General features: G+C 43.2%; 1 long non-coding RNA gene across 1 annotated transcript; it reads right to left on the bottom strand.

Annotated features, from left to right (window-relative positions):
* Positions 1-3,917: 3,917 nt before the first annotated feature.
* On the bottom strand, positions 3,918-7,069 carry LOC145539420 (uncharacterized). The gene is made up of 2 exons (XR_014077782.1): positions 6,915-7,069; positions 3,918-6,126 (listed from the first exon to the last, which is right to left on the bottom strand). It is a non-coding gene; the product is annotated as an uncharacterized LOC145539420 (long non-coding RNA).
* Between the last annotated feature and the right edge of the window lie 18,624 nt (positions 7,070-25,693).

Here is a 25,693-nt window from a genome sequence, read left to right as displayed (position 1 = left end):
TCAGCTTGCTGAAACTCATGTCCATCGAGTTGGTGATTGCATCCAACCATCTCATCCTCTGTTGTCCCCTTCTCCTCCCACCTTCAATCTTTCCCAGCATCAGGGTCTTTTCCAAGGAGTCAACTCTTCACATCAGGTGCACATCAGTCCTTTCAATGAATATTCAGGACTTATTTCCTTTAGGATGGACTGGTTTGAACTCCTTGCAGTCCAAGGGACTCTCAAGAGTCTTCTCCAACACCACAGTTCAAAAGAATCAATTCTTTGGTGCTCAGCTTTCTTTTTAGTCCATCTCTCACATCCATACATGACTACTGGAAAAACCATAGCTTTGACTAGATGGACCATCGTTGGCAAAGTAATGTCTCTGATTTTTAATATGCTGTCTATGTTGGTCATAGCTTTTATTCCAAGGAGGAAGCGTCTTTTAATTTCATGGTTGCAGTCACCATCTGCAGTGATTTTGGAGCCCCCCAAAATAAAGTCTGTCACTGTTTCCATTGTTTCCCCATATATTTGCCATGAAGTGATGGGCCCAGATGCCATGATCTTAGTTTTTTGAATGTTGAGTTTTAAGCCAACTTTTTCACTGTCCTTTTTCACTTTCATCAAGAGGCTCTTTATTTCCTCTTCACTTTCTGCCATAAGGGTGGTATCATCTGCGTATCTGAGATTATTCATGTTTCTCCCAGAAATCTTGATTCCTGCTTGTGCTTCATCCAGCCCAGCATTTTGCATGATGTATTCTGCATATAAGTTAAATAAGCAGGGTGACAATATACTGCCTTGACGTACTCCCTTCCCAATTTGCAACCCATCTGTTGTTCCATGTCCACTTCTAACTGTTGCTTCTTGAGCTGCATACAGATTTCTCAGGAGGCAGGTCAGATGGTCTGGTATTCCCATCTCTTGAAAAATTTTGAACAGTTTCTTGTGATCCACACAGTCAAAAGCTTTGGCATAGTCAATAAAGCAGAAGTAGATGTTTTTCTGGAACTCTCTTGCTTTTTCAGTGATCCAACGGATATTGGCAATTTGATCTCTGGTTCCTCTGCCTTTTCTAAAACCAGCTTGAACATCTGGAAGTTCACGGTTCACATACTGTTGAAGCCTGGCTTGGAGAATTTTGAGCATTACTTTGCTAGTGTGTGAGATGAGTGCAATTGTGCAGTAGTTTGAATATTCTTTGGCATTGCCTTTCTTTGGGATTGGAATGAAAACTGACCTTTTCCAGTGCTGTGGCCACTGCTGAGTTTTCCAAATTTGCTGGCATATTGAGTGCAGTGCTTTAGCAGCAGCATCTTTTAGGATTTGAAATAGCTCAACTGGAATTCCATCACCTCCACTAGCTTTGTTTGTAGTGATGCTTCCTAAGGCCCACTTGACTTTGCACTCCAGGATGTCTGGCTTTAGGTGAGTGATCACACCATCGTGGTTATCTGAGTCATTAAGATCTTTTTGTATAGTTCTTCAGTGTATTCTTGCCACTTCTTATTATCTTCTGCTTCTGTTAGCTCCATACCATTTCTGTCCTTTATTGCATCCACCTTTGCCTGAAATGTTCCCTTGGTATCTCTAATTTTCTTGAAGAGATCTCTAGTCTTTCCCATTGTATTGTTTTCCTCTATTTCTTTGCATTGATCACTGAGGAAGGCTTTCTTATCTCTCCTTGCTATTCTTTGGAACTCTGCATTCAAATGGGTATATCTTTCCTTTTCTCAGCTATTTGTAAGGCCTCCTCAGACAACCATTTTGACTTTTTGCATTTCTTTTTCTTGGGGATGGTCTTGATCACTGCCTCCTGTACAATGTCACAAACTCTAGTCCATAGTTCTTCAGGCACTGTATCAGATCTAATCCCTTGAATCTGTTTGTCACTTCCACTGTATAATCATAAGGGATTTGATTTTGGTCATACCTGAATGGTCTGGTGGTTTTCCCTACTTTCTTCAATTAAAGCCTGAATTTTGCAATAAGGAGTTCATGATCTGAGCCACAGTCAGCTCCCGGTCTTGTTTTTGCTGACTGTACAGAGCTTCTCCATGTTTGGCTACAAAGAATATAATCCATCTGCTTTTGGTATTGACCATCTGGTGATGTCCATATGTAGAGTTGTCTCTTGTGTTGTTGGAAGAGGATGTTTTCTATGACCAGTGTGTTCTCTTGGTAAAACTCGGTTAGCCTTTGCCCTGCTTCATTTTGTACTTCAAGGCCAAACTTGAAGATACTCCAAGTATCTCTTGACTTCCTACTTTTGCATTCTAGTCCCCTATAATGAAAAGGACATCTCTTTTGGGTGTTAGTTCTAGAAGGTCTTGTAGGTCTTCATAGAACCATTCAACTTCAGCTTCTTCAGCGTTACTGGTTGGGGCATAGACTTGGATTACTGTGATAGTGAATGGTTTGCCTTGGAAACAAACAGAGATCATTTTGTTGTTTTTGAGATTGCATCCAAGTATTGCATTTCAGACTTTTTTGTTGACCATTTCTTCTAAGGCGTTCTTGCCCACAGTAGAGATATAATGGTCATCTGAGTTAAATTCACACGTTCCAGTCCATTTTAGTTCACTGATTCCTAACATGTCAATGTTCACTCTTGCTATCTCCTGTTTGACCACTTCCAATTTGCCTTGATTCATGGACTTAACATTCCAGGTTCCTATGCAATATTGCTCTTTACAGCATCGGACCATGCTTCTATCACCAGTCACATCCACAGCTGAGTGTTGTTTTTGCTTTGGCTCCGTCCCTTCATTCTTTCTGGAGTTATTTCTCCACTGATCTACAGTAGCATATTGGGCACCTACCGACCTGGGGAGTTCATCTTTCCCTGTCATATCTTTTCGCCTTTTCATACTGTTCATGGGGTTCTCAAGGCAAGAATACTGAAGTGGTTTGCCATTCCCTTCTCCAGCGGACCACATTTTGTCAGAACTCTCCACCATGACCTGTCCATCTTGGGTGGCCCTACATGGCATGGCTCATAGTTTCATTGAGTATGTAGCACAACTGCCATTTATATAAGTATGTATGCTTGCTTGTTGTATGCATAAAGAATTTCTGGAGTGAAAGTATAGTTGCTCAGTTGTGTCTGATTCTTTGCGACCCCATGGACTGTAGCCAGCCAGGCCTCTTTGACCATGGAATTCTCCAGGCAAGAATACTGGATTGGGTTGCCATTCCCTCTTCCAGGGGATCTTCCTGACCCAGTGATTGAACCCTGGTCTCCTGCATTGCAGGCAGATCCGTTACCATCTGAGCCACCAGCAAAGCCCAAAGAATTTCTGAAAGAACACAAAAAAACTGTCAAATAAGGAGTCTGGGAAATCAGATGAAGTGGAGACCTACTTTTTTCTCTGTATACTTTCTGATGCTGTTTGGAATTTTAATTTATGATGTACATGTTTGACTTGTAAAATTTATAACAAGTTAGTAATGAGTAGATTGGACTTTATCATACCTTGATTCCTTAAATTACTCTGGGGCCAGCCCTTGAAGATTATACTGATTCCTCGTGTTGGTTTCTGCTGAGATGTTTTGAGTTGTTGGGTTTTGGTTTCGTCTACAAAACTGTTTTCCAAAGAAAAATACTTAATTCTTCAAAAGCAGAACAGCCAGAATAAATTTTGAAACTTTGTTGGATTGTATCTGAATGATGTAGATCAACAAATAAAAGTACTGAAAGAGACCTCAGTGTCTCTAAAACACCAGATAGAGCCACAAGCTAGAAAGTATTTGGCAAAAATCGAACACACAGAATTCCTCATTTGTAGAGACCATGTCTTCTTTTTTTTTGTGTGTGCCTCCCATGGCATCCAGTAAATTCTATGCAATATTAAGTTAAATGCCTAATAAATCCATGGTGAGCGGAAACAATTTTCATGGCTAATGCCGACGATAATAGATCATATATTTCATTTTGACTATGTGGACCGTTTAATCATCAATCTCATAGTTAACATAATTCAATTAGTCAAATTATCCAATTAGGCAAAAGGAATATTTCAAAAGACAGTCCTCTTAGGGAGAAAAGAATGTGCAGAAATGTATTTCTTGAATGGCTCTGTATAGAAGCACGTGGATGTGAGTGCCCTCCCAAGTCCAAAGTTGTAACAGTCGTTAGGTAAGAAAGCAAAACGTTAGCTGGAGAACAGAGCGACCCCACTTTTGATAAAAGAAGTATTAAAAGCTGTACATAAGCCCTGGAAAACAAGTGTTCTAATTTCCTGACTTTTTCCTTCTGAAGTTTTGTCCTTTTCAATACAGACTGGATGTGCTTATATTATAACTGTGTTCTGCTTGATTCTTTTGTTGTTCAGTCGCTAAGTCATGTCCAACTCTTTGCAGCATGCCAGGCTCCACTTTCCTTCACTGTCTCCTGGAGTTTGCTCAAATTCATGTCCATTGAATCAGTGATACTATCTAACCATCTCATCTGATTAATTCTATTTAGAATTTTTTATTCTAACATTTTAGATAAAAACATCCATTTATTTAAAAGCAGTAATAATTTACACACCACTGCTCCACAGTTGGGCATTTAAGGTTGTTTCTCAACCTGCTATTGGCATTTTGGCCAGATGGTCCTGCCCCGGCAGGGGCTGTGCTGTGCCCTTGAAGATGTTGAGCAGTACCCTTGGCCTCCACCTACTGGATGCCACAGCACCCCACCTCCCCGGTGCTGCCGACCAGAAATGTCTCCAGATGCCTAGAGTCCCCTGGGGCCAAACTGTCCCTGGTGGAGGACTGGGCCTTGAGAGAGGGTGGCGAGAGGGCAAGTGGAGAGGGCCAGCTACACCTGTGATGCCACTGCCCCTGGGGGGGATCTTCCACTGCAGGAGTGAAGGGCCCAGTGAGGGAGCTGAGGTCCTCCAGGCCCTCATTTTGTGCACCTGGAGGGGGAGCAGTAGGTCTGTGTGACCTCGTGTGTGTTGGGTGTACATCAGGAGTGGGACCACGGTGCCCAGGGCTGCCTGGGCTGGACTTCCACAGATAAGCCCTACACAGTTTTCCCCAGGCACTGGGTTTATGCCCCCATGTGTGGGGTACAAGAGTCCAGCTGCTTCACAGTCTCACCAATACTTGGTGTTCCCCATATGAGCATTTGGGAGGCTGCATATGATTTTAGTTTGCATTCTTTCTTTTTTTTAAATTAAACTTTTTATTTTGTATTGGGGTATGGCTGATTAACAGTGCTGTGATAATTTCAGGTGGACAGCAAAGGGACTCAGCAATAGATATACATGTATCCATTCTCCCCTAAACTCCCCTCCCATCCAGGCTGCCACATAACATTGAGCAGAGTTCCCTGTGCTATACAATAGGTCCTAGTTGGTTTGTTGTTGTTCAGTCGCTAGGTTGTGTCGGACTCTTTGTGATCCCATGGACTGTAGCATGCCAGGTTTTCCTGTCCTTCACTATGTCCTCAAGTTTGCTCAAATTCACGTCCATTAAGTCAGTGATGCTATCTAACCCTCTCATCCTCTGCCACCCTCTTCTCCTTTTGCTTTCAATCTTTCCCACCGTCAGGGTCTTTTTTAAGGATTTGGCTCTTAGAGAGTTGGTCCTTGGTTATCTATTTTAAATACAGCAGTGTGTACATGTCCATCCCAAACTCTCTAACTATCCCTCCTCTCATCCTCCCCCTGGCACAGGTTGCATTTTATGATGACATCTGGCATCTTTTCAAACACCTTACTTTTATAATTAGAAAAAAATAAATATGTGTATACATGTGGAAAAGGAGTTTTTGTTGTCGTTCAGTCTCCCAGTTGTGTCTGACTCTCTGCAACCCCAGGACTACATCACGCCAGGCCTCTTTGTCCCTCACCGTCTCCCGGAGTTTGCCCAAGTTCATGTATGCTGCTTTGGTGATGCCATCCAGCCGTCTCATCCTCTGATGCCCTGTTCTTCTGCTCTCAATCTTTCCCAGCATCAGGGACTTTTCCAATGAGTCAGCTGTTCACATCAGATGGCCAAAATACTGGAGCTTCAGCATCTGTCCTTCCAATGAGTATTCAGGGTTGATTTCCTTTAGGACTGACTGGTTTGATCTCCTTGCTGTCCAAGGGAATCTCAGGAGTCTTCTCCAGCACCATAGTTGGAAGGCATCAATTCTTCCGCGCTCTGAAGGAATTATAAATATACAAAAGGGGGAGTCACAAAATCGCAGGGTGTGGAGCACGTCCGGCTGCCGTGGTGGAGTGGCCAGCACCTCGAAGGGGCAGCCCCAGCTGCCCAGTCCTCCCAAGAAACGCGGCTCCTTCCTAGCTCATCCCAGGCTCTCCCACACTCTTGAAGATGCCGTGTGCCTGGTGTTCTGTTCTACCCGAGTTGGGAAACAGTGTCACCTAGGAGCCTCTAGGTGGCGCTGCATCCTGGGGTTTACACGGCAGGGCCCTTCCAGTCCCGTCCATCAGTGGGCGCATCGTGACCTGACTTAAACCTGCTTTGCAAGCTGAGCCCCGCCCGGCACCAGATGTGGCAAGAGGTGTCCTAAGGGCCAGGGGTGTGTGATGCGCACGTGTGGTACGTGGTGTGAGGGTGATGTGTGTACTATGTGTGGAGTGTGTGTCGGGGTGGGTGGGGAGGGGATAGCGTGCTGTGTTCCAGAAGGAGAGTGGGTTCTTGCTGAAGATTAGGGAGTGATGCCAGAATCTCTTAGGAGACAACAGTTAATCGGGAGGTCACACACACACACACACACACACACACACACACACACACACACACAAATGATCTCAAGTTCCAAACTTAAACACAAAGACATAGGGTAAAGCAGCTCTTGTGCTCTTTCCCCAGCCTCTGCACCTCCCTTTTCTGCAGTGGAAATAAAAAGTGAAACACGTGTATAATGTGTGTGTGTGTGTGTGTGTGTGCGCCCACAAGTGCACGGTGGTGGGAGGGGCTCTTACCTGGACCCCGGGAGCAGCTCCTTCTAGCTGGGTCCCTGTGAGGTCTCCAGCCTCCATCTTATAGAGGGCTTCCTGCCATCACAAGGGATGGGGAAGTTCTGGAAGGTTCGTCCCCGCCCCCCCCCCCCCCCACAGGCACAAACATGGTTTCCTTCGCTGTTCCTTCCAAGGTTGGCTATTTACAGATTTGGGCAAACCTCACCCCCCCTCCAAAGGGATTCTCCTCCCCTTGAAAACGGAGACAATGTTTCTTAGCATTGTCTCCTTTTTTGCTTTTGCGGATGCTTTTTCAAATGAAAAAAATGCCATAAATACATTCAGGAAAAATGTCAAGCTTTGCCCCCAGATTATTTGAGGAACAGAAGATCAGCTTTCTTTAATTAGAATCCTCGATTTAGTCTTTTCCCTGCCTCTGCCATTTCCCAGCAGGACAGGTGCGGGACCCAAGCATGCAGCCCCCACCAGCCTGGGTCTGGACTCACAGCTGTGTGTGCACGGCTGCCTCCTGCTGGACACACTCCCCTGGAGCACAGACCGGTGCGTGTGCATGTGCACGTGTGTGTGTGTGTGAGAGAGAGTTTGAGAAGTCTGATACCTTTCTGGAGGGACAATATAGGGGAAAGCAGTCATTACCACTTAGTGTGGGAAAGAAACCCCCTTTGTTCTTTTTTTATTCATTTTTTAAAAAAATTTATTTATTTTAATTGGAGGCTAATTACTTTACAATATTGTAGTGGGTTTCACCATACATAGACATGAATCAGCCATGGGTGTACATGTGTTCCCCATCTTGAATCCCCTCCCACTTCCCTCCCCATCCCATCCCTCAGGGTCATCCCAGTGCACCAGCCCTGAGTGCCCTGCCTCATGCTGAGCCATGCTGGTGGAACCCTCCCTACGTTTCTCCTAGGTTCATGACATCTTTGGCTGTGAGTGTGGGTGAATCTTCAGTTTCTTTGACATCTTTTTTTTTTTTTTTGAGTTGAAGTTGTCTTTTTTAAAAAATTTATTTATTTTTAATTGAAGGATAATTGCTTTACAGTATTGCATTGGTTTCTACCAAACATCAACATGAATCAGCCATGGGTATACCTATGTCCTTTCCAGCTTGAACATCCCTCCCCTCTCCCTCCCCATCTCACCCCTCTAGGTTGTTACCAAGCCCAGGTTTGAGTTCCCTGAGTCATACAGCAAATTCCCATTGGCTATCCATTTTACATATAGTAATGTATGTTTCCAGGTTAGTCTCTCCATACATCCCACCCTCTCTCTGATGTCTTTAACTTTGGCAGACTGGCCAACTGGAGTTCATGGAGAAATGTCCACATGTGCTCAATTTGCCAGACACAAGTTTGTTGTGTTTTCTTAAAATGAAATAGGTGAGTGTTTTTGAAGATAGTTGTCTCCTCTCATCCACGGTGAGACCCCTTGCTTGCCAGGGCAGCACCCCAGACCTCCTCCAGCAAGACTAATGACTTCTGATGATGACCTTTTGAGTGTGGTATTGGCTATAAGGGATCTGCGGAGGGAGTCTCACAAGTCGCTCAAACCCAGGACTGGCATCAAAGCAAGGGGTGGAATGCTTCTAGGGGAGGATGGTCATCTCAGGCCAGCAGAACTGAGAGGGGATCTGGGATCTGAGATCCTCTGCTCCATAGTGACTCACTGAACTGCCCTGCACCTCTTCTTTATTTCTTTAATTTCTTTTTAAATTGAATTAATATTTCGACTGTGCTGGGTCTAGGTTGGGGCTTCTCTCTAGTTGTGACTTGTACACTTAGTTGCCCCAAGGAATGTGGGCTCTTAGTTCCCCAACCAAGAATGGAACCTGTGTCCCCTGCATTGGAAGGCGGATTCTTAAACATTGGATCACCAGGGAAGTCTCCAGCATCTTTTCTTTATTTCTTTAATTTATTTTTAAAAATTAAATTAAATTAATTAATTTTTTGACTGCACTGGGTCTTTGTTGGGGCTTCTCAAGTTGAGGTGCACAGGCTTAGTTGCCTCGAGAACTGTGGGATCTTAATTCCCTGACCAGGGATAGAACTTGGCATCTCCTGCATTGGGAGGTGGATTCTTTTTTTTTTTGAATTAATTAGTTTTTTTTACTGAAGGATAATTGTTTTACAGAATTTTGTTGTTTTCTGTCAAACCTCAACATGAATCAGCCACAGGTATACATATATCCCCTCCCATTTGAAACTCCCTCCCATCTCCCTCCCCATCCCATCCCTCTAGGTTGATACAGAGCCCCTGTGTGAGTTTCCTGAGCCATACAGCAAATTCCCGTTGGCTAACTATTTTACATATGGTAATATTACTCCATATTACTCTTTCCATACATTTCACCCTCTCTTCCCCTCTCCCCACGTCCATAAGTCTATTCTCTATGTCTGTTTCTCTGTTACTGCCCTGTAATAAATTCTGGAAGGCAGATTCTTAACCACAGGACCACCAGGGAAGTCCCTTGAGTCTCTTCTTTAAAATGGTGGTGGTGGTGACCCTCGATGTCACTGTGGCCAGTCCTTCATAATGCTCCTTCCCTGTCCCTCTAGTGTGTGGTGGTGGGTGGCAGGACCCAGTGACATGGCTGGTGCCAGGAGCCACCCACCCTCAGCTTCTTCTTTCTCCCAGCTCACCTGGGGAGCCCCAACTGAACCCACACTGCCCCCCCTCCAGTGACCATGCAAGGAGCCAGGTCCACCTGAATCATGAGGCCACTCCTGCAGCTAGTACTGAGTCATCCTTCACAAGCCCTTCTGACTGGCAGACTGCTGCCATCATTGGAGATTCACCTGGGTCTGCAGGTACAGCAGTGCCAACCTGGGGGTGGGGGGAGGCACACGGGCTGAGGGAGGGGTGGCGCTGTGGAGGAATTCCCCAGGTAGCATCCTGACTCTGCCTGAGGGCCGGGCCCACAGGGTGTGCTCATGGGGAAGATGAGAGGGCAGAGAAGCTGTGGGTGAGTCAGGGTGTCTCAGCATCAGCAAGCGTGCCTTCCGGTATGGCTGATTGGCATTGTACGGCAGAAACCAACCCAACACTGTAAAGCAACTTTCCTCCAATTAAAAAAAAAGTGCCTCCTGGGACTCTGAGCTTTGGGTCTCTTTCAAATGTGATCATTATAAACTTGGCCAAGTTCATAAAACCTGAACAACCAGGTGACAAACATTCAACTGTATTTGTTGTTCAGTTGCTAAGTCGTGTCTGACTCTTTGTGACCCCATGGACTGCAGCACACCAGGATTTCCTGTCCTTCAACATCTCCCCAAGTTTGCTCAAACTCATGTCGATTGAGTCGGTGATGCCATCCAACTAGCTCATCCTCTGTTGCCCCCTTCTTCTGCTCTCAATCTTTCCCAGCATCAGGGTCTTTTCCTGATGTGAAGTCGGCTCTTCACATCAGGTGGCCAAAGTATTGGAGCTTCAGTTTCAGTATCGGTCCTTTCAGTGAATATCTGGTTTGAATGCCTTGCAAGTCCAAGGGACTCTCAAAAGTCTTCTCCAGCACCACAGTTCGAAACCATTCAGTGCTCAGCCTTCTTTTATGGTCCAGCTCTCACATCCATACATGACTACTGGAAAAACCATAGCTTTGAGAAGACAGACCTTTGTTGGCAAAGTAATGTTTCTGCTTTTGAATATGCTTTCTAGCTTTGTCATGGCTTTTCTTTCAAGGAGCAAGCCTCTTTTAATTTTGTGGCTGCAGTCACTGTCCATGGTGATTTTGGAGCCCAGTAAAAGAAAATCTGTCACAGTTTTCACTTTTCCCCCATCTATTTGCCATGAACTGTATTAACCACTCTTTAACTTCACAATCTGTTCCAGCATTAGTTTAGATTTTCTCCTTGAGTCCTGCTTTATGCACTTCTTATATATCAAGTTCGACACTGTCTTGCTTTCCTTGCAGCGGGACAATCCTCTTTGGTGTCCCTTTTCCATGTGTGGTATAATGGGGTGGGAAGAATCGTGGACTTAGAGTCTGGATACCAGGTCCAAGCCCCCTGAGGCTTCAGGGACCAGCAGGTGGCCCTCCCAGCTCTCCACCTGACTCTGCTCTCTCTTTTGGGAGTGATGGGTGATAAGCCTACCTTCTTTAGGGCTGTGGAGTCTAAAATAAAATCAATGTGGGTGAGATTAATAAAAAACTGTTGTGTATTCTGAAAAGCTCACATTGTGGTTCCATCTTAGTAGTTCCCTCATCATTTCTGTATCACTAGGTTCTCAAATTGTTTCCAGCTGGCCATGCTTAGAAACTGTGCTGTAGCTTAATTTTTTTATTTATTACTAATTGACTTCTTAAGTGTAATTTTAGGTTTCCAGAAAAGTGAGCAGAAACTTCAAGGTTTCCATATACCCCTTATTCCCCCTCCATAGTTCCTTCTATTATCACCATGCATTCAGGTGCTACATCTGCTACAAGTGATGAGCCAATATCGACACATTACTATTAACTAAAGTCCATAGTTTTCACTGGGGTTCACTTTCTATAGGTTTAAAAAAATTTTATTGACATATAGTTGATTTACAATGAGGTGTTAATTTCTGCTGTATAGCAGAGTGACTCAGTTATACACACATATATAGTGACTCAGTTATACATATGTATATATTCTTTTTCATTATGGTTTACCACAGAATATTGAATATAGTTCCTTGTACTATATAGTAGGACTTTGTTGTTTATTCATTCTATATATATTAATAACAGTTTTCATCTGCTAATCCCAAGCTCCCAATACTTCCCTCCTCCACCACAACCTCCTGCCCCCTTGGCAACTACATGTCTGTTCTCTATGTCTGTGAGTCTGTTTCTGTTTCATAGATATGTTCATTTATGTGATATTTTAGATTCCACATGTATGTGATATCTTATAGTATTTCTCTTTCTGATTTACTTTGTTCAGTATAATTATCTCTGGATCCAGCCATGTTGTTGCAAATGGCATTATCAGCAGCAATGACTAATATCCCATTGAATATATATATACCACATCTTCTTTATTTATTCATCTGTTGATGGGCACTTAGGTTGTTTCCATGTCTTTGCTATGATGAACATGCTACTATGAACACCGGGGTGCATGTATATTTTTGAGTTCCGGTTTTGTCCAGATATATACCCAGGAGTGGACTGCAGGATCATATGGCAACTCTAGTTTTAATTTTTTGAGGAACCTCCATAGTGGCTACACAAATTTACATTACCACCACCAATGGTGTAAGAGGGTTCCCTTTCCTCACACCTCTCCAGCATTTATTATTTCTAGACTTTTTAACGATGGCCATTCTGACTTGTGTGAGGTGTACCTCATTGTAGTTTTGATTTTCATTTCTCTAATAATTAGTGATGATGAGCATCTTTTCATGTGCCTATTGGCCATGTGTATGTCTGCTCTGGAGAAATGTCTATTTAGGTCTTCTGTCCATTTTTCCTGTAGATCTTGATGAATGTACAGTGACATGTATTGACCATTTCAGTATTGTACAGAATAGCTTCACTGCCTTATAAATCCCCTGATGTAGCATTTTTGCATAACCTCTCTGCAGTTAATTTGGTTACTCATTACTTCATTGTCAAAAAAAAAGAGTCATCTCATTTGGGATTTCTGGTGATCCAGCAGTTAACACTTTGAGTTCCAAAAGCAGTGGCCTTGTGTTAGATCCCTGGTTGGGGAACTAAGATCCCACATGCCAGGAGATGCAGCCAAAAAAAATAAGTCATTATTTCATTGCTTTTCTAGCAAAGGGATGAATGCTTTTGTAATTTTCATTACCCATCGCCACTTTGCTGGACACCAGGTTACATGTGTAGCACTATCAGAATGGAGAAATGTGTTTACCTCCCAAAGACCCCATAATATTGGATTTAATTATTTTTCCTAGCTTGAGATTAAAGGCTTTACTTTAGAATAACTTCTCATCATCAAAGCAATGAATACATATTAAGACCTCCAACAATCGCTGTACTTATTCATTGAACACCAGTTTATTAAAGTGCATGCTGGGTCCGAGACCCCTTCCAGCGCTGGGACTATAGAGGGGAAAGAGATGGCCATGGTTTATTGTCTCCAAGGAGCTCTTATTTGGGCAGGGAGGACAAATGATAAACAAATTAGCAATTTTAAGATGTGGAATCTAGTGATAAGTGCTCAGGTGTGAGGGGTGAGGGGGTAGACCTGTGGTTTGCCACCTGAGTATAGATTAGACCTCCCACACCCTGTGGACCTTCAGAAACATCCAGGGTCCCATTGGGGATCAGCTGAATCAACACCCAGATCTGGGGATGTGAAAGCTCCCAGGCACTCAGTCCATTCAGATTTGAGAGTCTCTAGGTGGACAGGTGGGAGTAAGGAAGTGGTTTTGGTTTTAGACAAGGGGAAGTCTCTCCAGTTTAGCGCATTTGCTCAGGTGAGTTGGGGGGAGCCATTGGCACACCTGGGAAGGGCACACGGGCAGGTAGAACAGCCTTGGCAAAGCTCCCAGACAGGCATGGTTTTCCGGTTACTACCCTGATTGTTAGGCTCCTGTGCCTCCTTCACTATCATGGACACAGAATTGCTTGGGGACTAGCCTGTAAGCTGGTCAGAATGGCCGTCATCAAAAAACTTAAAAACAGGGCTTCCTTGGTGGCTCAGTGGTAAAGAATCTGCCTGCAATGCAGGAGGGAGAAGGCAATGGCAACCCACTCCAGTACTCTTGCCTGGAGAATCCCATGGACGGAGGAGCCTGGTAGGCTGCAGTCCTTGGGGGTCACGAAGAGTCGGACATGACTGAGTGGCTTCACTTTCAATTTTCACTTTCATGCATTGGAGAAGGAAATGGCAACCCACTCCAGTGTTCTTGCCTGGAGAATCCCAGGGATGGGGGAGCCTGGTGGGCTGCCGTCTATGGGGTCGCACAGAGTCGGACACGACTGAAGCGACTTAGCAGCAGCAGCAATGCAGGAGAAGCAGGTTCGATCCTTGGGTCAGGAAGATCCCCTAAAGAAAGAGATGGCAATCCACTCCAGTATTCTTGCCTGGGAAATCCCATGGATAGAGGAGCCTGGAGGGCTATAGTCCATGGGGTCTCAAAAGAGTCAGACATGATTTAGAGACTAAAAACAAAAAACTTACAAACAATAAATGCTGGAGGGGTGTGGAGAAAAGGGAACCCTCCTACACTGTTGGTGGGAATGTAGATTGGTACAGCCACTATGGAGAACAGTATGGAGATTCCTTAAAAACCTAAAAATAGAGCTACCATATGATCCAGCATCCCACTCCTGTGAATATACAGAGAGAAAACCATAATTCAAAAAGACACAGGCACCCCAGTGTTCATGGCAGCACTGTTCACAATAACCAGGATATGGAAGCAACCGAAATGTCCCTTGACAGAGGAATGGATAAAGAAGATGTGTACATGCATACAATGGAATATTACCCAACCACAAAAAGGAACAAAACTGGGTCCTTTGTAGAGATGTGGATGGGCCTAGAGTTTGTCATACAGAGTGGAGTCAGAAAGAGAAAAACAAATATTGTATATTAATGGACATGTGTGGAATCTAGAAAAAATGGTACAGATGAACCTATTTGCAGGGCAGAAATAGAGACATGGATGTAGAGAATGCACAAGCGGACATGGTGGGAAGGGAAGGGTGGGACAAATTGAGAGACTATTATATATATATACATTAACATATGTAAAATAGATAGTAGGAAGCTGCTGTATATGCAGGGAGCTCAGCTCACTGCTCTGTGATGACCTAGAAGGGTGGGATAGGGGCGTGATGGGAAGGAGGCTCAAGAGGGAGGTGATATATGTATATATATATAGCTTATTCACTACATTGTACAACAGAAATTAACACAGCATTGTGAAACGATTATGTTGTTGTTGTTTAGTCGCTAAGTCACAGCCAACTCTTTGTGACCCCATGGACTATAGCCAGCCGGGCCCCTCTGTCCGTGGGATTTCCCAGGCAAGACTGCTGGAGTGGGTTGCCATTTCCTTCTCCAAGGGATCTTCCCAACCCAGGGATCGAACCTGCATCTACTGCATTGGCAGGTGGATTCTCTACCACTGAGCCACCAGGGAAGTCAAAAAAGCAATTATTTTGCTGTTGTTATTGTTCAGTCACTAAGTTGTGTCTGACTCTTTGTGACCTTATGGACTGTAGCATGCCAGGCCTCGCTGTCCTTTACCATCTCCCGGAGCTTGCTCAAACTCATGTGCATCAAGTTGGTGATGCCATCCAACGATCTCATCATCTGTTGCCCCCTTCTCCTCCTGCCCTCAATCTTTCCCAGCATCAGGGTCTTTTCCAATGAGTTGGCTCTTCCCACTAGGTGGCCAAATTATTGGAACTCAGCTTCAGCATCAGTGCTTCCCATGAATACTCAGGGTTGATTTCCTTTAGGATTGACTGGTTTGCTCTCCTTGCTGTCCATGAGACTCTCAAGAGTCTTCTCCAGCACCACAGTTTGAAAGCATCAATTCTTTGGCACTCAGCCTTCTTAATAATATTAATTTTAAAAAGCCCACAGAGCTTTCTCCTGCAATCAAAGCCTTAGGAAAGTCCCTCCCCCAATCCTGGAGGGCTTCCTGTCCACATTCATGACCCCTCTGGTTTGGGAGCTGGTTGAGTTAAGCTAGTGGAGGTGATGGAATTCCAGCTGAGCTATTTCAAATCCTAAAAGATGATGCTGTGAAAGTGCTGCACTCACTATGCCAGCAAATTTGGGAAACTCAGCAGTGGCCACAGCACTGGAAAAGGTCAGTTTTCATTCCAATCCCAAAGAAAGGCAATGCCAAAGAATGTTCATACTACCACACAATTGCACTCATCTCACACACTAGCAAAGAAATGCTCAAAATTCTCCAAGCCAGGCTTCAACAGTACGTGAACTGTGAACTTCCAGATGTTCAAGCTGGATTTAGAAAAGGCAGAGGAACCAGAGATCAAATTGCCAACATCCACTGGATCATCAAAAAAGCAAGAGTTCCAGAAAAACATCTACTTCTGCTTTATTGACTAGGCAAAGCCTTTGACTATGTGTATCACAACAAACTGTGGAAAATTCTTCAAGAGATGGGACTACCAGACCACCTTACCTGACTCCTGAGAAATCTGTATGCAGCTCAAGAAGCAACAGTTAGAAGTGGACATGGAACAACAGACTGGTTCCAAATTGGGAAAGGAGTATGTCAAGGCTGTATATTGTTACCCTGGCTTATTTAACTTATATGCGGAGTACATCATGTGAAATGTCAGTCTGGATGAAGCACAAGCTGGAATCAAGATTGCTAGGAGAAATATGAATAACCTCAGATACACAGATGATACCACCCTTATGGCAGAAAGTGAAGAGGAACTAAAGAGCCTCTTGATGAAAGTAAAAGAGGAGAGTGAAAAAGTTGGCTAAAACTCAACATTCAGAAAACTAAGATCATGGCATCTGGTTCCATCACTTCATGGCAAATAGATGGGGAAACAATGGAAACAGTGACAGACTAATTTTTTTTTGGCTCAAAAATCACTGCAGATGGTGACTGCAGCCATGAAATTAAAAGACACCTGCTCCTTGGAATAAAAGCTATGACCAACCTAGATAGCATACTAAAAAGCAGAGATGTTACTTTGCCAACAAAGGTCTGTCTAGTCAAGGCTATGGTTTTTCCAGTAGTCATGTATGGATGTAAGTGTTGGACTATAAAGAAAGCTAAGCACCAAAGAATTGATGCTTTTGAACTGTGGTGTTGGAGAAGACTCTTGAGAGTTCCTTGGACTGCAAGGAATTCAAACCAGTACATCCTAAGGGAAATCAGTCCTGCATATTCATTGAAAGGACTGATGCTGAAGCTGAAACTCTAATACTTTGGCCACCTTATGCAAAGAACTGACTCCTTGGAAAAGACCCTGATGTTGGGAAAGATTGAAGGCATGAGGAGAAGGGGACGACAGAGGATGAGATGGTTAGATGGCATCACCGACTTGATGGACATGAGTTTGAGTAAGATCCAGGAGTTGGTGATAGACAAGGAAGACTAGCGTGCTGCAGTCCATGGGGTTGCAAAGGGTTGGACAAGACTGAATGACTGAACTGAACTGAACTGAGTTCAGGCCTCTGGTAGGAAAAAAAAAATGGTCAACTCCCCACCCATTTGGTGGTCCTCAAATTACAACCCAGGAGCCTGATGGTGGGAGAATTTTGAACTAAAGAGCCAGGAGAAGGCCAGTGTAGGGGGTGGGGAAGGACAGTGAGTGAAGCCAGCTACAGTGAGGAGGTAGGCATGCAGAATTCACTCATAAGTGCCATCCTTCTACTCCAGCAATGTTCTTCCACTTCTGCTCCTCCACCAATGCTCTGCCACAAAGGATCTGGAGTGACCTTAGAAAATCAAATCAGACAGTGAAATCAGAAACAATAAATATTCATTAAAAAGATTAAAGAACTATTAGTACTTAGAATCGGTGAATTGAACTGCAGATGAATTTTCAGTTGAGCTTTGAAACTGTGGGAGCTAATCCCAAAAACTAAATTTGTGGTTTACATAGTTGCCATTGTCCAGAAAAGGGAAATAAATTCATGCATAGGGAAAGGAAACTTTCCCCTAGAACAGCTTCAAGGTGGGATTTTTTCCCTTGAATCTTTATAGAGAAGACATTAGTTAACATGTTAAGTAAACATGAGGAGCAAAGTTGTTCTACAGAGTTAACTAAGTGTTTCAGTAAATATGGTGCTTACCACTTGGGACCAATATGCTTAAAGAATCTTCTCTCTTTCTAGGCACTTGATCTTCATCTAAACTCCCTCTTGAAATGCAAATCAAAACTACAATGAGATACCACCTTACACCAGTCAGAATGTTGTTCAGTCGCTCAGTCATGTCTGACTCTTTACGACCCCATGGACTGCAGCATACCAGGATTCCTCGTCCTTCACCATCTCCTGGAGTTTGCTCAAACTCATGTCCATTGAATCAGTGATGCCACACAACCATTTCATCCTGTTGTCTCCTTCTTCTCCTGCCCTCAATCTTTCTCAGCATCAGCGTTTTTCCCAATGAGTTGGCTCTTAGCATCAGGTGGCCAAATTATTGGAGCTTCACCTTCAGTATCAGTCTTTCCAGTGAATATTCAGGGTTGATTTCCTTTAGGATTGACTGGTTGGATCTCCTTGCTGTTTGAGGGACTCCCAAGAGTCTTCTCCAGCACCACAGTTTGAAAGCATCAATTCTTTAGTGCTCAGCGTTCTTTATGGTCCAGCTCTCACATCTGCACATGATTATTGAAAAACCATGCACCTTTGTTAGCAAAGAGATGTCTTTGCTTTTTAATACGCTGAATAGGTTTTTCATCGTTATCATCTCCATATCTGAGGTTGGTGATATTTCTCCTGGCAATCTTGATTCCAGTTTGTGGTTCATCCAGTCCAGCATTTCCCATGATGTACCATGCATAGATGTTAAATATTTAGAGTGACAATATACAGCTTTATCGTACTCCTTTCCCAATTTGGAACCAGTCTGTTTTTCTATGTCCAGTTCTAACTGTTGCTTCTTGACCTACATACAGTTTTCTCAGGAGACAGGTAAGATAGTCTGATATTCCCACCTCTTTAAGAGTTTTTCACAGTTTGTTGTGATCCACAACACACTGTGTTCCACTGTGATCCACAGTCAAAGACTTTAGCATAGTCAATGAAGCATAAGTAAATGTTTTTCTGGAATTCCCTTGCTTTTTCTATGATCCAACATATCATATACCAGTCAGAATGGCCAACATTAAAAGTCTGCAAATAACAAATGTTAGGAAGGGTATTGAGAAAGGGGAACTCTCTTACACTGTTGATGGGAAAAATATCAACCAATCAGAGCAGCCACTATGGGAAACAGTGTGGAGATTCCTTAAGAAACTAAAAACAGAGTTGCTATATGATCCAGCAATCCCACTCCTGGGCACATATCCAGACAAAAGTATATTAAAAGTGGTACATGCATCCCAGTGCTCATAGCAGCACTATTTACAATAGCCAAGACATGGAAACAAATGTCCATCCAGAGATGAATGAATAAAGAAAATGTGATACATGTATACAATGGAATGCTATTCAGTAATAAAAAAGAATGAAATAATGTCATTTGCAACAACATCGATGGACCTAGACATTATCATACTAAACAAAGAAAAACATCATATAACTTATATGTGGAATCTAAAATATGACACAAATGAACTTATCTATGAAACAGAAACAGACTCACAGACACAGAGAACAGAATTGTGGTTGCTAAGGAGGAGTGGAATGGAGGAGAGATAGATTGGGAGTTTGGGATTAGCAGATGCAAACTATTATATATAGAATGGATAAATAGCAAGGTCCTACTGTATAGCACAGGAAACTATATTCGATATTCTGTAATAAACCATAATGGAAATGAAAAAAAAGAAACTCCCTCTCTCCAGTTCTGTGACTTTAAACATCATCAGTATGCTGACAATCTTTTTTTTTCTCTCAAACCCTTACCTAGCCCGAGTTCATGTAGCCAATGTCTATTTAACCTTATTACATTTAAGCATGTCATAATTTTTAAAGCTACCCCTTATACAGGGCTTAATATGTGCCAGATATTTGTCCATTTAAACTTATATTCCATGAAGCAGATACCTCTACACAAGCAATTATCAAATGATAAAATGAAGGCACAGAGAATTAATAACTTACTTAAGATCAAATTCTTAGTAAGTCAAAAGTAGTAAATAAACACAAAGATATTGATGTGCTAGACAAAAACGTGCTAGTTTTTGAATGGAGGACGATATCCGAGTAAGCAGTGGGTTTATTGGTGGTGTGTTCATTAGTGACTTTTTTTTTTATGACCATTACTTTCATGTTCATTGTTAACTTTGGAACTAGATAATAAATACATGGGAAATGAAGATTCTCTGTAGTAACTTTATCACATAATTGTTTGGATTAAATGAGATAACACTAACATATATTAGGATTTTGACATATAGTATATGTTAAATGTGTGAGTGTGTGAGAGGCTATATACCAATGTCTAGTCAAAGCTATGGTTTTTCCAGTAGGTCAGGTTTGTTTTTTAGAGTTGGACTATAAAGGAAGCTGAGCGCCAAAGAATTGATGCTTTTGAACTGTGGTGTTGGAGAAGACTCTTGAGAGTCCCTTGGACTGCAAGGAGATCCAACCAGTCAATCCTAAAGGAAATCAGTCCTGAATATTCACTGGAAGGACTGATGCTGAAGCTGAAACTCCAATACTTTGGGCACCTGATGAGAAGAACTGACTCATTGGAAAAGACCCTGATGCTGGGAAAGCTTGAAGGCAGGAGGAGAACTGGACGATAGAGGATGAGATGGTTGGATGGCATCACTGACTCAACGGACATGAGTTTGAGCAAGCTCTGGGAGTTGATGATGGACAGGGAAGCCTGGCGTGCTGCAGTCCATAGGGTTGCAAAGAGTCGGACACAACTGAGCGACCGAACTGAACTGATACCAATGTTAACAGAGATTATTTCTCATTGGTTTATATTTTTAAAAGTTAACTTTTTTTTTTCACTTTCTTCTTTTTTAACATTGAAATATAAGTAATTTACGAAGTTATATTGTTTCAGGTCTACAGAAAAGTAGTAATTCAGTTATACATATATATATCCTTTTTCATAAAAGTTGACATTTTTAATGCAAATTTTCTACATATATTATTCTTTTTTCTTGTGTGCATGCTCAGTCGCTTCAGTGATGTTCAATTCTTTGCAACCCTATGGACTGTAGCCCACCAGGCTCCTCTGTCCATGAGGATTCTACAAGGGAGAATACTGGAGTGGGTTGCCATAGTTAATGTTTTATTGTAAAACAAAAAGTGAAGCAGTATAAAAGGGGTTGTTGTTCCTCAATCGTGTCCAACTCTGCAACCCCATGGACTGCAGCACTCTAGGCTTCCCTGTTCTTCACCATCTCCCAGAGCTTGCTCAAACTCATGTCCATTGAATCAGTGATGATATTCAACCATCTCGTCCTCTGTCATCCCATTCTCCTCCTGCCTTCAATCTTTCCCAGCATCAGGGTCTTTTCCAATGAGTTGGCTCTTCACATCAGGTGGCATAAAAGGGGGAAGATGCATAATTCTCTCAATATTTTAATGTGTGTCTCTTCTCCTGTATTTGGAAAAGGAAATGGCCTGAAGAACCCCATGGACAGAGGAGCCTGGGGCGCTACAGCCCATGGGGTCACAAAGTAGGTCATAACTTAGGGACTCAACAACAACAAATCTTCTACACATTATTTTGAATGCCTATTTGTTCATGTTTATTTTTCACAAAAATAGGACTATACTGTGCACACTAATTGATTAAAAATTCATGCAGTTTTGGAACCTGAGATGTATATGTATACAGGTTGTAATCAGAAGGATGAGTTCATGAGTGAAAAGAAGGCCTGATACATCTATACATTCTATTGGTCAATGTTGTCATGAATATTTGACCAAGATAAAGTGTCATTTTTAATATTAATTTCAGACACTGCAGGTTCATTCAACTTCTAGCTATTTCCCTTGCTGCCTCTACTATAGAGGATGTGAAAGCCGAATACTGTTTTTTTCCAGTTTCCCTTACACTTGGAGTGACTTTGGTGTGTTTCGCCCACTGAGATGCAAAGAGAAATTTGCTGGCACCACCTTTTCTCCTTTGACCTTCTCCCAGCTCCCATCCACAGATTGTCCAGAGCTCCAATAGCTCTAATGTGACCATAACTTAAGACCATGAGGAAAAGAAAAAAAAAGAATCACAGAAATTCCGGCCCTAATAATGCTCAAGCCTCTGAACCAATGTCAACAGCCCCAATCTCCAAATTTCTTATTATATGAGAAAAAAAGACATTTGTTTAAGCTGATGTTGGTTGGATTTTCTGCTCTTTTGACCAAATAGCTCCCTTAACTGATAAATTACTGTAAAAAATTAATTTACTTATCTTGCTCTAGAACTTTTAAAGTCACTTAATTCCAGGGGACATCACTGTTCGGGTTTGCAATTATGATGGAGCTGACTTTTATATTACAGTCTGACCTTTATAGATCTCGTTTGTAGCAGGTGGGGATGCCCATGTGGCTTGAAAAATAAAAGTAAATCCATGACCTTTAGTTCATGTGTTCCTAGCAGCTGAATGTGGTTTGTTTGTAGAAATGAAAATTTCCCGGAAATGTTAATTGATTCAGTTTGACAGCACTTGCCAAATAGTAAAATCGATACCATGATGTTTTTGTGAACTACTAATAAAGATGTTGGTATAGGGAATGATCTGGTAGTTATAGGATAGGTGTGGTTGTTTTGATTGTTTTCTTTGTATTTAATAGAATTCAGAAAGATCGAGACTCCTTTCTCTTGAATGAGACCCTCATGTATATATGGAAGTGATCTGATTTAACCTAACATGTTTTAGTTTTCTATTGCTATGTAAGAAATTACCTCAGAACACAGTGGTTTAAAATAAAAAGAATTTACTGTCTCTCATGGTTTCGTGGATCTGGAATCCAGGTGAGGACAGCTTGTCTCAGCTCTACAGTCTGGGGCCTCAGCTGAAGACTTAAATTCTGGGGGTTGAAATCATCTGAAGATTCTTTCACTCACATGTCTGGAGGTTGTTGCTGGCCATGGAGGAGGCCTAGCTGGGGTTGTCACCTGCAACCCCACACAGCACCTCTGCATGTGACCTGGGTTTCCTTATAACATGGGGGATATGTTCCTAGAGTGGGCATCCAGAGAGAGAGAGTCAGAGGGAAGCTGCATTGCCTTTTATAGTATATCCTCAATGTGACATAGTGTCACATCTTCTACCTTATGTTGAGTGAGACAATTATAAAGTCCACTCAGATTCAAGAGAAAGGGACATACACCTCCTCCCTTCTTTGCCTATACACCTCTCAATGGAGGCAGGTCAAGCTCCCATTATAAGAAGAACTCAGTGGTGTCCAACTCTTTGTGACCCCATGACCTGTAGCCCACCAGGCTCCTCTATCCATGGAATCCTCAAGGTAAAAATACTGGAGTGGGTTGCCATGCCCTCCTCTAGGGGATCTTCCTGATCCAGGGATCAAATTCAGGGGTCTCCTGAATTACAGGCAGGATCTTTACCATCTGAGCCACCAGGGAAGCCCATAAGAAGAGCAAGTAGTATGAAATATGTCTATGTGTTGTCGACTAAAAATATAGTCACAATCTGAAAGTAGAGACTTATTTTATTTGGTGGGAATGTTTAGGACTCCAAGCCTGGGAGGGAGCATCTCAGTAGCCCTGAGAGACTGCTCCAAGGAGACAGGAGGGGGAGTCAAGCTATACACAAATTTTCAACAAAGCAGGCAGGCATTCTGAACATCAAAGATTATTGTTAAGTAAGGAAAACCAGATATCAAGTTAAGGAATTTAGTGTTTTTCTATGTATGGGAAGATGCAAGAATCTGGGATTATTTAGTCATTCCTTTCATATGCATCTCTGCTATCTGGGACCAGCATCCAGCATATTTACAGAGAAATTTTTCTCTTTTTTGAGTTCCCTTAGGGCCTTCTGGCTCACATATGAGGGCTGTTAATTGCTGATGACCGTGACATCCTTTTAAGTTCCTTGAGTAGGGAGTGGCGTTGCTTGTCAGCCTGGCTCAGGAATTCATGGCTGCTACTTGCTGGCATGGCTCAGAAATTCATATTAGAGGGCTGCAGTCTCGGATAGCTGTGACATCTTTATTTATTGAGATGGCAGGAGATATTCCATTTCACAGTGTTCTCTATGGAGAATAGTATAGAGGTTCCTCAAAAAACAAAAAACTACCATATGATCCAGCAATCCCACTTATGTGTATATATCCAAAGGGAATGAAATTAGGATCTCAAAAAGACATCTACTCTCCCAAATTCATGGCAACATTATTCACAATAGCCAAGATGTAAAAACAACCTAAGTTTCCATCAAGGGATGAATGGATAAAGATGATGTGGTAGAAATATACAATGGAATATTGTTCAGCCACAAGAAGAAGGAAATCCTACCATTTGTGACAACAATGATGGGCCTTGAGAGCATAGTGCTGTATGAAATATCAGACGGAGAAAGACAAATACTGTATGATATCACTTATACATGGAATCAGAAAAAGTCAAACTCATGAAAAAAAAGGGGGGGGGACAGAGTGATGGTTACCAGGATCTCAAATGTAGGGACAACAGGGAAATGTTGATCAAGTGTACAAAATTCTGGTTATGAGTACATTTAGGGGACCTAACGTATAGCATGGTGATTATAGTTAATGATATTGTATTATATACCTAAAAGTTGCTAAGAGAGTAGATCTTAAATGTTCCCACCACAAATAAAGAAATGGTAATTTATGTAAGGTGATGGAAGAATTAGCTAGCACTGTGGAGGTAACCATTTTGCAATATGTGTGCAGCAAATCAACATGTTGTGCACCTTAAACTTATACAATGTTATGTGACAGGTACATCTCAATAAAGCTGGGAAAGAGGAGGAACAAGATGGCGGAGGAGTAAGTGGATGTGGAGTACATCTCTCTCCACAGATACATCAGGAATACACCTTCAGACACAGAAGTGCATGGAGAACACAAGCTGAGAGTGGACAGGAGTACCTCACCAGCAGAAAAGAATATATAGACCCACTCAAAACTCAGTAGGATGAAGGAACTAGGGGGAAAAATGAGAAGGTTAGTAGGACTGGACCTGCTCTCGGCGGGTGGGGGAACTGAAGCAGGGGTCCAATCCCCACATCAGGGCATCTGAGTCAAAAGAGAAACATTTAAGGCTGAGAGGGAAACAGCTGATCTGTGGCAGCCTAAATGGAATGAGAATCAGTCCTTGCTGCAGCCATACATACCCTCGATGGCACAGTGGCTGGGAGCTGGAGTTTAGGGCTTGTGGAGCAATCCCAGGGCAAGGGCTGCTGTTGACTGCAGAGAGCCAGATCGACAGGATGTGAGGGAGGAGATTGTGGTGGGAAATGCCTGCGGAGGAAAGCTGGGCAGCCATGGAAGCAAGGCGATACTGCTGAGTCACACGTGGGGGTGGAGCCATCACCATAGCCTCTCTCCCCCTACACACCAGCCTTGGCGGGTGAACAATAGAGAGGCTGGCCCATCAACCGCCTGATGCGCTGAACTACAGAGTAGGACCCCACCCAGGGTGCCCTTTTAAGTGCCTGATGCGCCGAACAACAGAGAAGGACTCCAGACAACGAAGCCCTCTAAGTGCCTGAATGCGCGGAGCTACAGAGAAAGACTGACCAAAGAGGCCTTCTGATCCCAGCTACTAGAGGCTCGAAAAAAGACTCTGATAGGGCGATAACTCCTGTGGCGGAGGCAGTCCGTGTCACTGCACACTTGTCGCCGCCAGGGTCCCCTCAAGCCAAGCAGCTGCGCTACCTTCACACTCAACTCTCACTGGGGCAGAGCTTACACAGGCAAAAAAAGTCTTGTGCCTATGCGTACTGGGTCGCTACGGTAGTGTCCTACTCTTTACGACCCTGTGGACTGTGGCCTGCCAGGCTTCTCTGTCAGGGAGGGAGGTTCGCCAGGCAAGAATACTGGAGCATATTGGCCAATACTGGTTGCCACACCCTTCTAGAGCACTATATTTCCTGCTGCCCTAGCTGCTGACTCCTCTGAGTACCTGGTGCTGCCAGAACCCCTGCGACTCAAGCAGCTGCACCACCTCCACACCTGGCCCTCGTGGGGCAAACCCAAATCCTCCAGGGC

The sequence above is a fragment of the Giraffa tippelskirchi genome, chromosome 2 (genome assembly GCF_054371585.1).
Source record: "Giraffa tippelskirchi isolate mGirTip1 chromosome 2, T2T-mGirTip1v1.2.pri, whole genome shotgun sequence".
Classification (NCBI taxonomy): Eukaryota; Metazoa; Chordata; class Mammalia; order Artiodactyla; family Giraffidae; genus Giraffa; species Giraffa tippelskirchi.
This window is presented reverse-complemented; position numbering and strand designations above follow the sequence as displayed.